This window comes from Lathyrus oleraceus, chromosome 7, assembly GCF_024323335.1.
Source record: "Lathyrus oleraceus cultivar Zhongwan6 chromosome 7, CAAS_Psat_ZW6_1.0, whole genome shotgun sequence".
Classification (NCBI taxonomy): domain Eukaryota; kingdom Viridiplantae; phylum Streptophyta; class Magnoliopsida; order Fabales; family Fabaceae; genus Lathyrus; species Lathyrus oleraceus.
The window spans coordinates 212667272-212682303 of record NC_066585.1 but is presented as its reverse complement, the minus strand read 5'-3'; positions in this window follow the sequence as shown (position 1 = coordinate 212682303).

The window sequence follows — 15032 nt, the reverse complement described above, 5'->3', positions numbered from 1 at the left end:
ATTCGGGTTCCCAGTTGATTGAATAGGGGCAGCTGTAGCACCTCAAATTTGCACCCTCCTTGTGTACATACATTTTCATGATTAGGTCATTAACATAACATAGTTCATTGCATAGCCATTTGCCCAAGTGCAGGCTCAGCTGAAGAATTAGGTCAAACTGGTCAGGAGATCAGGTCAAACAAGCAAGCATGTGCCATTTCCATTGAGACAAGGCCCTGAGGTTGGTTTATCAAGTTCATGTGATTATGTGATCATTGTGAAGTGATTTGGCCAAAGGTTGGATGATCAAAGTTCAACAGTCAAGCTGAATTTCTTTAGAAACCCTAGAAAGTCAACTGAGGTCAACTGGGCCTGATTTTATGGATTGGAAGGTGTGAGATGGTTTGAAAGGCTTCATTCATGTCCATATAAGTCTCATTTGACATATCAAAGACCAAGGTTGAAGATTTGGGGCTCAGACAAGAAGTTTCCAAAATAGCAAGTGACCTGTAATTTCAACTGCCCAAAATGGAAAGTTTTTCTCCTCAAAATTACTTCATCATAAAAGCTTCAAATGGAATTTTGTCCAACATGAAAGTTGAAGATCTTGATCTCACCATTCCAAAAAGTCCAAGAACTTGAATTTCCCATGTGTGGTTGGCAAGATATGGTCCAATCATTTTCAGAAAATGCCCAAATTCAAAGTGCCATAACTTTCACATGGAAAGGCCAATTTGGTTGATTTTTCTTTGAGCAAACCACATTTCATATGATCTTTCATGGTGCATAATCACATTTCATCAAAAACTCTCATAGCAAAATGGCATTTTTTGAGTGAATTCATTTGCATTTTTGGCATGACATAGTGATTTTGAGCAATACATGGCCTATGCACATGGGACTTTTTCCAACACCTCACAAATGACATTTTAGACTTGCTTGAACTCAATTTGGAATGATATATTGGCTGGTTTAAAAAAGGGCATTTTGGCCACTTTGATTGAAAATGCATATTACACTAACCATTTCAATTTGCCTAAGCATGATTAATTTTGGATTAGTGTGAGGTATAAAGAGATAATTGTAACTGTTTTTCATAAGGAATAATCATTTTTTTCAGATCCAATCACAAAAACTCACAAATTCTCTCAAATTTTCACATTTTTTTACATTCACTTTTTCTTCAATTCATCAAGATTTCACCAATTTTTTTTGCAAATTCTTTGTAGATTCTTCATGTGCAGGTGATTCTAAAGTTCTGTTTGGAGCATTTGAAGCAAGAATCGTGACCAATTCCAACTGTTGCAAAGCTCACTCTCACATGGCAGTTGGTGAATCTCATTGATCCAAGCCTCGTTGAGCTGAATTTTCATCATCAATCATCTTCTTGAGCATCATACCACATCTGTTTTCATAAATTGGAGCAAGAAACGCACAGATTCACGAGCTGCACGTCAATAAGGTTGGAAATCAAACTCGTTAATTCATGCAATTGTTATATGGATTCGATAGTGCCTTGAACGTAGAGTAATTTGGCGTTTGAATCATGCGTTTTCATCCACTAATCACCAAGATATTTGGAATCAAAGATTGTATGTCCAAACTATTTCTGTTCGATTCTCTTTGTACGTTCACTTATAGACAAAACCATGGCCATATTCGTGATCCTGAGTGAGAGACGGAGAGAATGGTATACGGTTTGTACGATTTGGTGCAAAAATGTTCATAACAGAATCTGGAATGAAGAACAAATGAGGAACGCGATGAACTTCTGCAATTTTCTGGAAAAATACCATGTTTGATCCGTTGCCATGGCCTTCGCGTTCAAATACCTGTTTCCCGCCGGAGCCGTCCATTCACATGAAGCCACCGCATTAATGAAGCTACGTCGTTTTGGGCCAGGGACTTGGATATTACAGTTTTGCCACGCTGAGTTAATTCATCCATTTAAAAACTTAAATAAATATTTCAATTTCTAACCAAACTTCAAAAAATCATAATAAATCCAATTCTAATCCAAATTGCATGGGAATTTTTGTGTTGGATCCCAAATTTTGTCTAGTTTTTTTAGGCATGGAAGTCCAAGTTGTGTCTGGTGATTTTGTTGACTTTGCCTATTGCCTTTGACTTGTATGCATTTTGTGTATGTTTCACCATTTAATTCATAAAATGATCATACCTGATCCAAAATAAATGAAATTTCACATGCTTGTTCTTGACTTTCTTCTGGTGATTTTGATGTATAGTCTTTGAATTTTGGATTTATGGTTTGCAAGATATGATGTGTTCAAGTTGAGTGTGACAATGTGTGTCACACTATGTTATGATGTGTTCATGAATTTTGTCGCCATGCCTATGCTTTGCCAAATGCTCCCAATTTTTGCATGTGATATCCTCTGTATGTCTAGTTTTGCCATGATTTTTTTTTAGGAATTGTTGATTCATTTCCTATTTGATTGGGATTTTTGCTTGCTGTTTAGGAATTTTAGGGTTTTGCTTGAGTGATTGCCTTATATGCTATGTGAAGTGCTCATACCTTATCATATGAAGATGAAATTTGATGGAGTGATTCCTAACATGTTTGAGTTCACTTTGGCTTTGGTCCCATTCATTTATTAATTGTTCTCACTGTTTTACATTTGATTGAAGTCGATGCTTATTTTGCTACCATGTGTTGGCTTGCTTGGATTTCTGTTGATTTTATGATTTTCATTGACCTACTTCCTCTTGTCCAAATGGCATGAAAATTGACATGTAGCTCATTGAATGTGTCCTGTTTAGGCTGGAACTTTTGTGGAATTTATTGAGCTGTTTAGGTATTTGTTTGAGTGTGACCATTCTGTTTGCTCATATGTGGTTCATAATTGCCTAGTTTGATTTAAATTGTGCATGAAATGAATTTGATGCATAGTTTTGATGTGAGACCAATTGGATTCTCTTTTTAAGTGATTAATCTTGGTTTTGATCATGTTTCACTTGCTGTTTTGACTTTTTCACTTCCTTTTGACCCTAGGCTTGTCCTAGTGGTCTTGTATCTCATGTTTGAATGTGATTTTCAGGTTAAGAAGCAAAATACCTTAAGGAGGTGGATTCACATTTGATTGAGTTGTCTCACTTGATATTGTATACTAACTTGTTTTGTTTTGTAGGATGCTTGGCTCCTTTGAGTTGGTTTGCACTTTGGTGCATTGGCTTGTGTTTGTCTGTGTATAGTTAATTGTGAACCATTTGCTGTTTGATTCTGTGATTGGTATACTGATGATATTTGATTGATTTCAGGTACATTAGTTGCTAATATTGCTTTGCTTTGCTTGATAAGCAATTTGCATTGAGGTAGACTCTCTTGTCTCCATGTAGTCTGGAAGACCTGGCCTGTTACTTGGCCAGGCACCTGTCTGAAGTCCTCCTTAAGAGGCAATGATTGTGATTGTTTACTTTTGTCCCCAAGCAGGTAAAGACCTCTATGAGGCAATTGGCGGATATAAGAGATATGCAATCTATATCCCGCTATTCTGTTGAGTCATCCCTCTGCTCACACCACTGTGTTGACGCATTGAGGACTGTAACCCAAGATCTTGTACAGTTGTACAGTTGAGTCAGAGTCTTGAGTGTAGAAGGGTTCCCACATTCTGAACCCACGCTCCTTTGTCTGAAGCTCTCCCTGACCAGGGATAAGAGCTGTGAAGTCTAATCTTCACTCACCTTTCATCTGGCTTCACCTTGACTCTCAATGTCAAGGTTAAGAGCTAACACCACCCCTGTACAGATGACTTGCTCTTGCAGTCTTACCCTTTGATTGAGCCCCATTTGTGTGCATATAGTGTGTGCTACTTGTGAATGCTTGATTTGCTGTTTACTTGTGTTGAATAGGATAGGCTTGCTTCCCGTGCAGATTAGCTAGAAACCTTGACTTAGGGACAATCTTGCATGATAACATCTAGGCTCGAGTTAGTCTCCCTAGTTGTGTCTCCCTCTGTTGTCTGGTTAGGCTAGTCTTGTGTCCCTCCGTAGGGGAACTACGTCGCCCTGATCCTCATACCAGATGAGGTACGTAGGCAGGAGATGAGCTGATCTCTCCGGGCGCCTGTGTCTTTGTTTTGTCTTGTCGTGTGCTTGGAAGCTGATGTAAGTCCATCGAGTGGCATTCGGGTTCCAGTGTGCGTGTGTTTTGGTTCGGATGCTGATGTAAGTCCAGTGATTGGCATTCAGGCTCCACGTTTGCCTTTGCCTGTGTTTGTTTGTGTGCGTGTTAGCCGAGCTACGGATGCTCTGATTCTCCTTCGTCCAAAGGAGATACGTATGCATAGGATGCGACATCCTAGCGAGCATGTGTCGTTTCCCCAGTCCGAACTACTTTGACTCTGATGTCTATGCCTGATAGACTAAGTAGGCCCAGGATGTGATATCCTGCCGAGTCAGTCATGTTTGTTTTCTTGTGTCTCTTTCAGCCAGTGTGTGTGTTTATGAGCAGTGTTTTAGCAACCATTTTCCTTCCTTTTGTGCGTGGATCCCGTCGAGTACGACGGATGCATAAGGGTGCTAATACCTTCCCTTCGCATAACCGACTCCCGATCCCATTCTCTTTGGTCGCGAGACCATGTCTTTTCCAGGTTTACTTCGAGCGTTTCCTTTCCCTCTTTTGGGATAAATAACGCACGGTGGCGGCTCTGTTGTTCTTGTTTTCCCGCCGGTTTTTCGCGTAATGCGACATGTACAACTTAGCAAGTCTCTCCATCTAATAATCCATCCTCATCGGGATAAAATGAGCACATTTCGTCAACCTGTCCACAACGACCCAAATCGCCTCACAATTACTCAATGTTCTCGGCAAGCCCGAAACAAAATCGATAGAGATACTATCCCACTTCCACTCGGGAATAGATAACGATTGCATCAAACCAGACGGCTTTTAATGTTCAATCCTTGACTTTTGACAAGTCAAACTCGAATACACAAATTCCGCTACATCCTTCTTCATACCTTGCCACCAAAACATCTTCCTTAAGTCTTGATACATTTTAGTAGCACCAAGATGAATACTCAGACCACTTCTATGCCCTTCCTCAAGAATCCTCTTTCTCAAATCCGCAACATCCAGAACATAAACTCGATCACGACACCTCATGATACCATTCCCATCAATCTGAAAGTCACCACCTTTGTCTTGATTAATCAATGTCATAACATCGACTAATTTCAAATCTGACTTCTGACCTTCTCTAATCTCGTCAATAATGCCACACGTAAGTTTCAACATACCAAGCTTAACACACGAAGGTGTCGCTTCACAAACCAAACTCAAATCTCTAAATTGCTCCAACAATTCAAACTCTCGAATCATCAACATAGACATGTGCAATGACTTCCTACTCAATGCATCGGCTAAAACATTCGCCTTTCCAGGATGATAATTCAAACCAAAATCATAATCTTTCAAGAATTCCAACCATCTCCTTTGCCTCATATTCAATTCTTTCTGATTGAACAAGTACTTCAAACTTTTGTGATCACTAAACACATCAAATCGCGATCCAAACAAGTAATGTCTCCAAAGCTTCAACACAAACACAACGGCGGCCAACTCTAAATCATGCGTCGGATAATTCCTCTCATGAACTTTAAGTTGCCTTGAAGCATAAGCTACCACTTGCCCTTTTTGCATCAGAACACCTCCCAAACCCAACAAAGAAGCATCACAATACACAACGAAAGTTTCTAACGGATCCGGTAAAATCAAAATAGGAGCCGTAGTCAATCTTCTCTTAAGCTCTTGAAAATTCGCTTCACACTGCGAAGTCCAAATGAAAGCTTGACCTTTCCTAGTCAACTGCGTCAATGGTAACGGCAACTTAGAAAATCCTTCAATGAACTTCCTATAATAACCAGCCAAACCAAGGAAACTTCTAATCTCAGCAACAGACTTAGGAGCTTCCCACTGAGATACAGCTTCAATCTTCGTAGGATCCACAGAAATACCACCACTCAAAATCACATGTCCAAGAAAACTTACTTCACTCAACCAAAACTCACATTTAGAGAGTTTAGCAAACAACTTCCTCTCTTTCAACACCGATAACACAACCTTCAAATGCTCGGCATGATCCTCTTTACTCTTGGAATAAATCAATATATCATTGATGAACACAACAACAAACTTATCCAGATAATCATGAAAAATTATGTTCATATACTCCATAAATACACCAGGTGCATTAGTCACACCAAAAGGCATCACGGAGTACTCGTAGTGATCGTACCTTGTCCGAAAAGCAGTCTTTTGAATATCCTCAGCCTTTACACGAATCTGATGATACCCATACCTCAAATCAATTTTGCTAAACACACAAGCTCCAACCAGCTGATCCATCAGATTGTCAATCCTCGGAAGTGGATACTTGTTCTTAATCGTCACTTTGTTCAGTTGTCTATAATCAACACATAATCTCATAGAACCTTCTTTCTTCTTGACCAACAGAACAGGTGCACCCCACGGAGACACACTAGGACGAATAAACCTCTTCTCGAGCAAGTCTTCAAGTTGATTCTTTAACTCTTTCAACTCAGAAGCAGACATTCTATAGGGAGCCATCGATACAGGACTAGTTCCAGGAACTAAATCAATCGAAAACTCAACCTCACGTTCCGGCGATAAATCAGTTATATCTTCCGGAAATACCTCCGTAAACTCACAAACTATTGGCAATTCTTCAACCGTCCTCTTCTCACGAATATCCAAAGTTGCCAGCAACATAAACAACTCGGCACCATCTTGCACCGATTCATCAACTTGCTTAGCAGACACAAGCCAATCTTCCTTAGCACCGACCTCAGGAAAAATAACCGTCTTCTCAAAATAGTTGATATACACCCGATTAAATTCTAACTAATTTATACCCAAAATCACCTCAAGTTGCTCTAAAGGAAGGCAAACTAAATCAATTCCAAAATCCCTACCAAAGATACTCAACGGACAATTCAGACACACATAGGAAGTAGAAACAGAACCCATAGCAGGTGTATCAATAACCATACTTCTACGCATCTCAGATAATATAAGATTCAATCTCTTAGCACAATCCAAAGAAATTAAAGAATGTGTTGCACCGGTATCAATAATGGCAGTCAAAGGGGTACCATTAATAAAGCACGTACCTTGGATTAGCCTATCATCGGTAGTGGCCTCCGCACCAGACAATGCAAACACCTTTCCCTTCGCTTGCTCCTTCTTCGGCTTATCACATTTGGTACTAATGTGAACTTTCTCACCACAATTGTAACAAGTCACACTCGAACCAACCCCACACTGGTTTGCTCTGTGACCACTCTTGCCACACTTGAAACACGTCACAGAATCCTTACTATAATCAACAGCACGATGACCTTCAACGCCACATTTGAAATACTTAAGTGGAGTAGAAGATCCTCCCCCACTTGGCTTCTTGCCAAAACCAGATTGTCTCCTCTTGTCATCATACGGTTTCGCACGATCCTGGTTTTTCCCCTTCAAACTCTTGTAGAAAGAAGCATTTCCCTACTATCCTCATCATAAATATGACTCTTGTTAACCAACTCCGCAAAACGAGTAATCTGTTGGTAACCAATGGCCTTCTTGATATCATGTCTCAAGCCATTCACAAACTTCAAACATTTAGATCTCTCAGCATTAGCACTATTGTAATGAGGACAATACTTGATAAGCTCCTGAAATCTAGCAGCATATTCAACAACAGTACCATTTCCTTGCTTCAATTCAAGGAACTCCACCTCTTTCTTCCCACGACAATCTTCTGGAAAATAGTTCTCCAAGAAGACATCACGGAAAAGAGCCCAAGTAACCTCAATGATGTCTCCTTCAAACCTCTGAAGAGTGTTACTCCACCAATCTTCAGCTTCCTTCTCAAGCATATGAGTACCAAACTACACTTTCTGAGCATCAGTACAGTTCATGACTCTGAAGATCTTCTCAATTGCCTTTATCAGGTTCATGCTCACCCTCAAAGACAGGAGGATTGTTCCGCTGGAATCTCCCTAAAGCACGGAACTCATCATCATCTCCATTTCGGTTACCAGCATTCGCTTGAGGGATCTGACCAATGGAGTCAGCCAACATCCTCAGCGCCTCAGCAATGGCATCATCATTCCTGCCTGCAACCATCATCCTGAACATCCCGAACAACTAAACAAACAGTATTGGTCGTGTCAGATACACAAATCAAATACAACAGGATTGGAAAACATTAACGACTATTGACCAACTGGTCGACCACGCTCTGATACCACTAATGTAACACCCCTTTTTCTACCCCAAAATACTTAACATATAATCAGAGTAAATAAGCACGCATATAAACAAAAGGGCGTCACATCGACATTTTTAAAAACTAAAAGCTCTCAAAAACCAAACATCATCCATCATCCATATACAATACACCTGGTTATTTAAAATAACACATTTCAATTATCATGAATATTCAAGAATATGCGTTCGTAGCGGAAAATAATGAATATCCATGCATTTCATAAAATGATTCATGTCCCATACCATGATCATCTCTCAATAATCTCTTCAAGATAAACTAAAACCATATCCATGATATTTGGCACTGTGGCCTCTCAAACAGCGAATTTCAAATAAACATGTTCACAAGTAATAACATAATACGTATCCAAATCAGATATGAGTTCAATACTACTAATCTACCCCGTGTTACATGACCAGAGCATTGACTCACTACTTAGTCTCTAAAACAAAGCACCGAAGCTCTCCAGCTAATCTCGAGTGAGCTACCGTCCACTTACTTCAGCAATACTACTCTGGAGTATCTGCACGATGCCATGTAAAGCAACATTCAAACATAAGGGTGAGAATTCAAATCATTATGAAGAAGTATAATAAGGCACAATGCTTAAATCAACAATTAACGGAATTCATCACACCTTGCATAACCATGTAAATAACACTAACCAATATTTATTTCACAGGTTTCAAGCATACATCAAAACTCAAGGAGTATAATATTCAAATCCAATATTATATTCCCAAATATACACACAACTACAACTATCACATAAGCACATATTTTGCCAAATTATGTATCCAAACATCACCAAATTCAATTACCATATCTCATACACACCTCACAATCACGTCAATGCATACATTCAATTATCACATAACTCTAATGTGACTCAATGCAAGACATGCGACTCTATGCATGTGGTACCGCAATGTGAACCCAACGTTTCACCGCTCTCCGATTCAATATCTAGAATCCAAGCCACGCTTCCGATCCGGACAAGATCAAAGCCACTACGTCTATTTCCAATTAAGGATCAACGTCTGCTACGCCTATTTCCATTCAAGGATCAACGTCTAATACCATGTGAACCCACAGTTTCACCGCTTCCGCCATGAAGCCGACCATGCCATGAATGTATGTACAAATACCAACACATATGCAATTAAGATCATCTCTACCATCTTAACATTCCACGTATCACCATAATTCAACTCTATGAATTATCCACCAATGGTACACATACACATTCATAAAAATATATCATTCACAAATATAGGCTAATTATCAACTACGCACACTTAGATTGCATTTCAAAATGAATACAACTTTTAAAATCTCAATTTTTTTCATTTTTCAACAGTGTTAACCGGTTAACACTCTTAGGGTAACCAGTTAACATAAAATAGAATCAACTTCTGGGCAGGTTTTCATCGTTGGAGGCCTTTCGGACCTCCGATTTCGATTCCGTAAAAAGTCAAACATTCAGAAAATTATAACTCATACAATACTCTAAGTATATAACGTTAATTTGCAGTTTTAACACAATCAAATCACCACAAATCAAGAATACTCATCAAAACCTAACAATTCCAAAACCATGAAATTTATGGATTTCAACGTAAACATATTTCTACCCATTGACCCAATCATGCTAACCCATAATAATAATGATTCTCCCCCTTACCTCTTCAATTTTCTGGAAACCTTAGTTTCTCTCTTGTTCTTCCCCTCTTCTCCTTACCTTTCCTCTTTTGTTTCTCTGTTGTCGTCAAATGATCAAAATAATCCTACTCCTCACTCTCCTCACCTCTTATATCCTAGTATTATATTTGGGCTTAAAGAATGATACCTCTAATTTAATTATTAGGCCCAATAATACCTAGTATTATAATATCTCTATTTAATTCAAATATATTAAACCAACACAATATACACACCAAGTTAATTAATATAATCAAGTATTCAATTATATCTCATATCAACTAAATAATTAATTAACACACCAAATCAATTAATATAATCAATGATTATACTACCTAACAACCAATTAATTACTTAACACTCCAAATAAATAAAATAAAATATAATAATAAAAATATAAGAAATAATTACTAAAATTGGGTTGTTACAGTCGCCGCGCTTTTATTGTTTCCAAGGGAAAAGGGAAAAGTACGAACAAAACCCAAAGATAAGAAGTTTTCAAATCAAAAGTAATAAAATTCCAGAGATTACAGGTAAGGGGGTTGGTTACACAGAGGGAAGTTATTAGCACCCAAAGTGTCCTAGGTACTCCTAGGGAACCCTTTTTATGTGTGTATGTGTTTTGGTATCAAATGATGTTTGCAATAAATAGAGTGAGGGGATGAGAAAATACTTCATTAATTATATATTTTGTGTTTGACAAAACCTTCGAACTTGTGCCTACATACCAACATAAAAATGAGGGATCAAAACCTCGTAGTTAGTGGTATCAATTTCAAAGTGAGCGAATTACTTTTAACAAAAATTTAAGTTTAAAGGAGTCACAAAGGGCCTAAAAGAGTTTGAATGAGTGTTAGTTCTTTTTTTCTTTTGAAACTTTAAGTCAATATGATTAGATTTATTTACAAGCTTTATTTAAGAAAAGAGTTTAAAAATGCAATGGCATAAGGCCAAAGTTTCTAATTTGCAATAAAGTCTAAGTTTAGAAATCACAAGCAAAGAAGGTTTTTGAAAAGAGAGAGAGATTTGAAATTTAAGAAGTGGAAGGAGATGAAGAGACTACTATTAAGCAAAAATGTAAAAGTTATGAGTTGAAAAGATCTGACCAATGGGATGCAATCCAATAGACAAGAATGTCATATAGAAACTCATTTTTCCCTTGGACTTTAGGATCAAGCAATATCAATACACAAATAGCAAGATGAAGAGAAAGGCAACAAATAAAGATAGCCACATCCAAGCTAGCGAATTCATAATCTTATTTATAATCTTCCCCATGTATCAGATGACATACTCCTTGAATGGCTCAGAATAAGGCATTAGACACAGGTTCAAAGTAACATTTGCATTAAGACCATGTAGAAGATGAACTCAAGTGGATCCCAATACTTGCATCAAATGAAAGCTCACTTCATAATGACTTGGTTTCAAAAATGTTGGCATTGGTCAAGTCCTTTTGCATAGGGAATATTGTCTAATTCTAAGTCCAAGTCTCAGATCAAACCCAACAGTCCACCAAAATATTTTTTAGGGTTTTTGTTGTTTATTATGTACTTTAAGGTCCTAAGACCACAAACACAAACAAAATACAAAACAAGTATATACAATCACAATATAATCACAATATATGGCTCAAGTGAGCAAAGTGAAAATGACATTAAAAAAAACAAGTTAAATGATATGTATAATGACAAATGATAAATGGCTTGAATTTAAAGTGCATAAAAGTAAATGACTTGAAATTACAAGTTAGTCAAATAGTTAGTGGATTAGAAGTTAGTGGAACTTTGATTTTCAATTGTTTAAGTCATTCTTCGGAGAATACTCAACCCTCTACTCACAAGCATGAATCCTTGAACCATGACATCTCCCAAAGGGATGAAAAAAGGCCAAGTTTCCACACAATACCATGAAAGGGGGGAGACTTACAATCTCACTTATTAGAATGTTATGCCTTTTGTGTCAAAATGCAGTGCTATGTTAAGCAATCGTAATTGGACTTATGTAGAAGCCACAACTATCTGAGGTCGGACAATAAAAAATTTGGTGTTAATGCATGTTAGAGATATGGTATAATGAACCATACTCCTATAACATACCACACACAAAAAGAAAATATCAAATGGTGGACCTAATCTCATCCATACTTGTATTGGTTTATGAACCAATTAGCCTTAGGATATTGAGATGTCATTGGCTAATGAGAGGAATGGGATAGAAAGGGATTGAAGATAACGAGGGAGGGGAGATAAGACAAACACAAATTGATCATGGGAGGAATTTTATCAAATTAAAATCATTCATTCATTTTGGGAGATGAAATATACATTTCATCAATCCCCTAAATCCAATGATTTTAATCCAACAAAAGTCAAATCAACCTTGATCAAGGCCCAAACACAATAGTCAAACTCCACAAGTCAATAAAAATGACTCAACACAAATTATTTAAATTAAACAAATTAAAAAATCAATTAAAATGCATTAAATTAAATTATGTTTTATCAAAAAACTTAAAACCTCTTTAAAATACCAAATAAACGACCAAGAGATTTATCATAGGTCAAACAAGGTCAAAGGACCTTGGAGAAAAAATTTCACTATTTTTAAAAAGTCAGAGGTATTTTTAAACAATTTAAAATATGCACAAAAACAATTAAATCATGAAAAATATCAATATTGATCCAAAAAATAATTTTAATTCAGAAAATGAAAGAGAAAAGCATTTGAAAAATTTTGGTGAAAGTCCCATATTTTTTGGATCAATAATGAAATTGATATGAATTAATGAAAATTCAAAAATTCAAAAATGTGTGGACCATCTGATCTCCGTCATTAATTGAGGTGGCAGATCAGATGGTCCAAAGCGCGCGTTCCATGTGGTCTTTAGTCAACTGAGCAACACGCATGGTAATTAGAAACAACACTCAGGATCAAAATAATTTAAATAGATCCTATGGTTGAAAAGCTTGCCAACACATCGCCGGAGCTAGAGGTCCGGTCTTCTTCTCAGGTGGACCTCACCGGACATGTCCACCTTCAACCATCACCAAAATGAAAAGGCAAGACATGGATTTAAAGAAAAAAATGCTCAGGAGCTCGAATCTGGCCTCAATTTTGTCGAACTCCAAGTATATAAGAAAATATAGGGAGTTGAATTTTGAGGATCATGAACTGAGTTGCTTCGATTTAACCTCAAAGAAACTCAATCTTGTTGCCTACATTGGTAGGGCTTCAGACAACCAAAAATCAACAAGAATAGTGGAGAAATAAGAGAGAATCGAAGAGTGGAAGTTTCTGAAAATTCACCTTCAAGTTGATCCAATTTGACTTGATCTTGATCTGGATTTGATTGATTTCTCCTCCTCTTGCTTACAGAAACCAAATGAACTGGAAATGGAAGTGAATTTCTGGAGTTTGAACTTCCAAATAAAAGGTGAAGTTCAAGCTCGATTTCAAGAGAAATCTCAGAAAATTTTATGGCAGAGAGGGTTTGCAGAGGTCTAGCAAAGCTTGGGCAAGGTGTTGATGATGAATCTGAAGCCTTAAGCTTGTTTAAATAGGCAATGTGTTTGATACTTGTACCACTTGAAAATTGGACAAAAATAGTAACTCACTTGCATGGGTGCATGGGCAATCATTTGGGCCTCAAGAGTGATGTAATCCAACTCCAAATCGTGTACAAAGTCTGTTGAAACCATCATGTGCAAGCATGCAAATGGAAATGATCATGTGAAGTTCAATCTTGCCAAAACACTTCCTATAATGAAGCCATGCGCAAATCCTTCAATTTTTGTCCAAATGATATGATCTTGGATGTTTTGGAAAGGTCAAATCAAGGGGAACAACTTTCTTGTTGAGCACTTTTTCATTTGAAGCTTGGATCATGATGAACTTTGAGGTGGAAGTTTGGGAAATCAAACATATTTGAAAATTTTCTAAGTCCCAAGTCAAATGTTCACTTCTTCCATTTTGAATAACTTTTTCTATGGACTTCAAATGAGAAAAGTTCCTTCATCAAAGTTGTATCTCTTTCAAACCTCTTCACTTTGGTCACAAATTTGACCTCATTTGGATTTGGCATGAAGGCGTTATGCATTTTAGAAGTTGAGGAAAATCATTTGTTCAATGGTATTTGTCCAAAATGACCTATAATGTTTCCTCTTGGAATATGCATTTGCAAGTTGAATTTGCACTTCCTCCAAACATAAAAGTTGAACTAGACATCTTGAATTTGATCATGCAATTTTAATGGCTTTAATCTCATAAAAAATGAGGAAGTTATGACCTTGGGAAGTTGACCTCCAAACTAGGGTTTAGACAAAATGACATATAATCTTTCACCATAAAAAATGACTTTCCAAGCAAACTTATCTCTAGACCTCAACACGAAAGTTGTTTGGAATGTCATTTAGAGGAACTTTTGTCTTGTAATAATTTTCATATGACAAAATTTGTAGGAGATGGGGTCTAGGGAACCCCAGTTTTGGCTAGTTGACTTTCTCTGGTCAACCACCTTGAACCAACTTGCAAACTTGAAGTTCTCTTGATCTTTAGGAATCATGGAGGATCATATATGTATAAGATGATGTAATGTGAAGTATCCCTTGAAATATTTGATCAATTTTTGAAGAAACTTGTTAAAGAAGCCACATAAGATACCCAGATGAATTAGGGTTTCCAAGGCAAATCAACTCCCAACTCTTGATGATCTCTTAATCAAAATAACATGTGAAGATCATGGGGATCCATATATTATACTTAGAGCCATTGTAAATCATTTCTTGATTGAGCTCCTTGCATTGAGGGTCTCAAACCCTAGATATGAGCTTGATAGAGCATAGGTGGGCATGTGCACTATCTACAAAAGAGTTAAATTATACAATGACATATTTTTGGTATTTTGGTTAGTAAATAAAGATAAATGGAGTATGATACAATCAAATGTGTTTGGCGATCTCTCCCAATGCAAACCCAATGAAAGAGGGGTAAGGAGGATGCCAAGGTGTGATCCCAATGCTAATGCATATGATGAGATAGCATGAATGATCT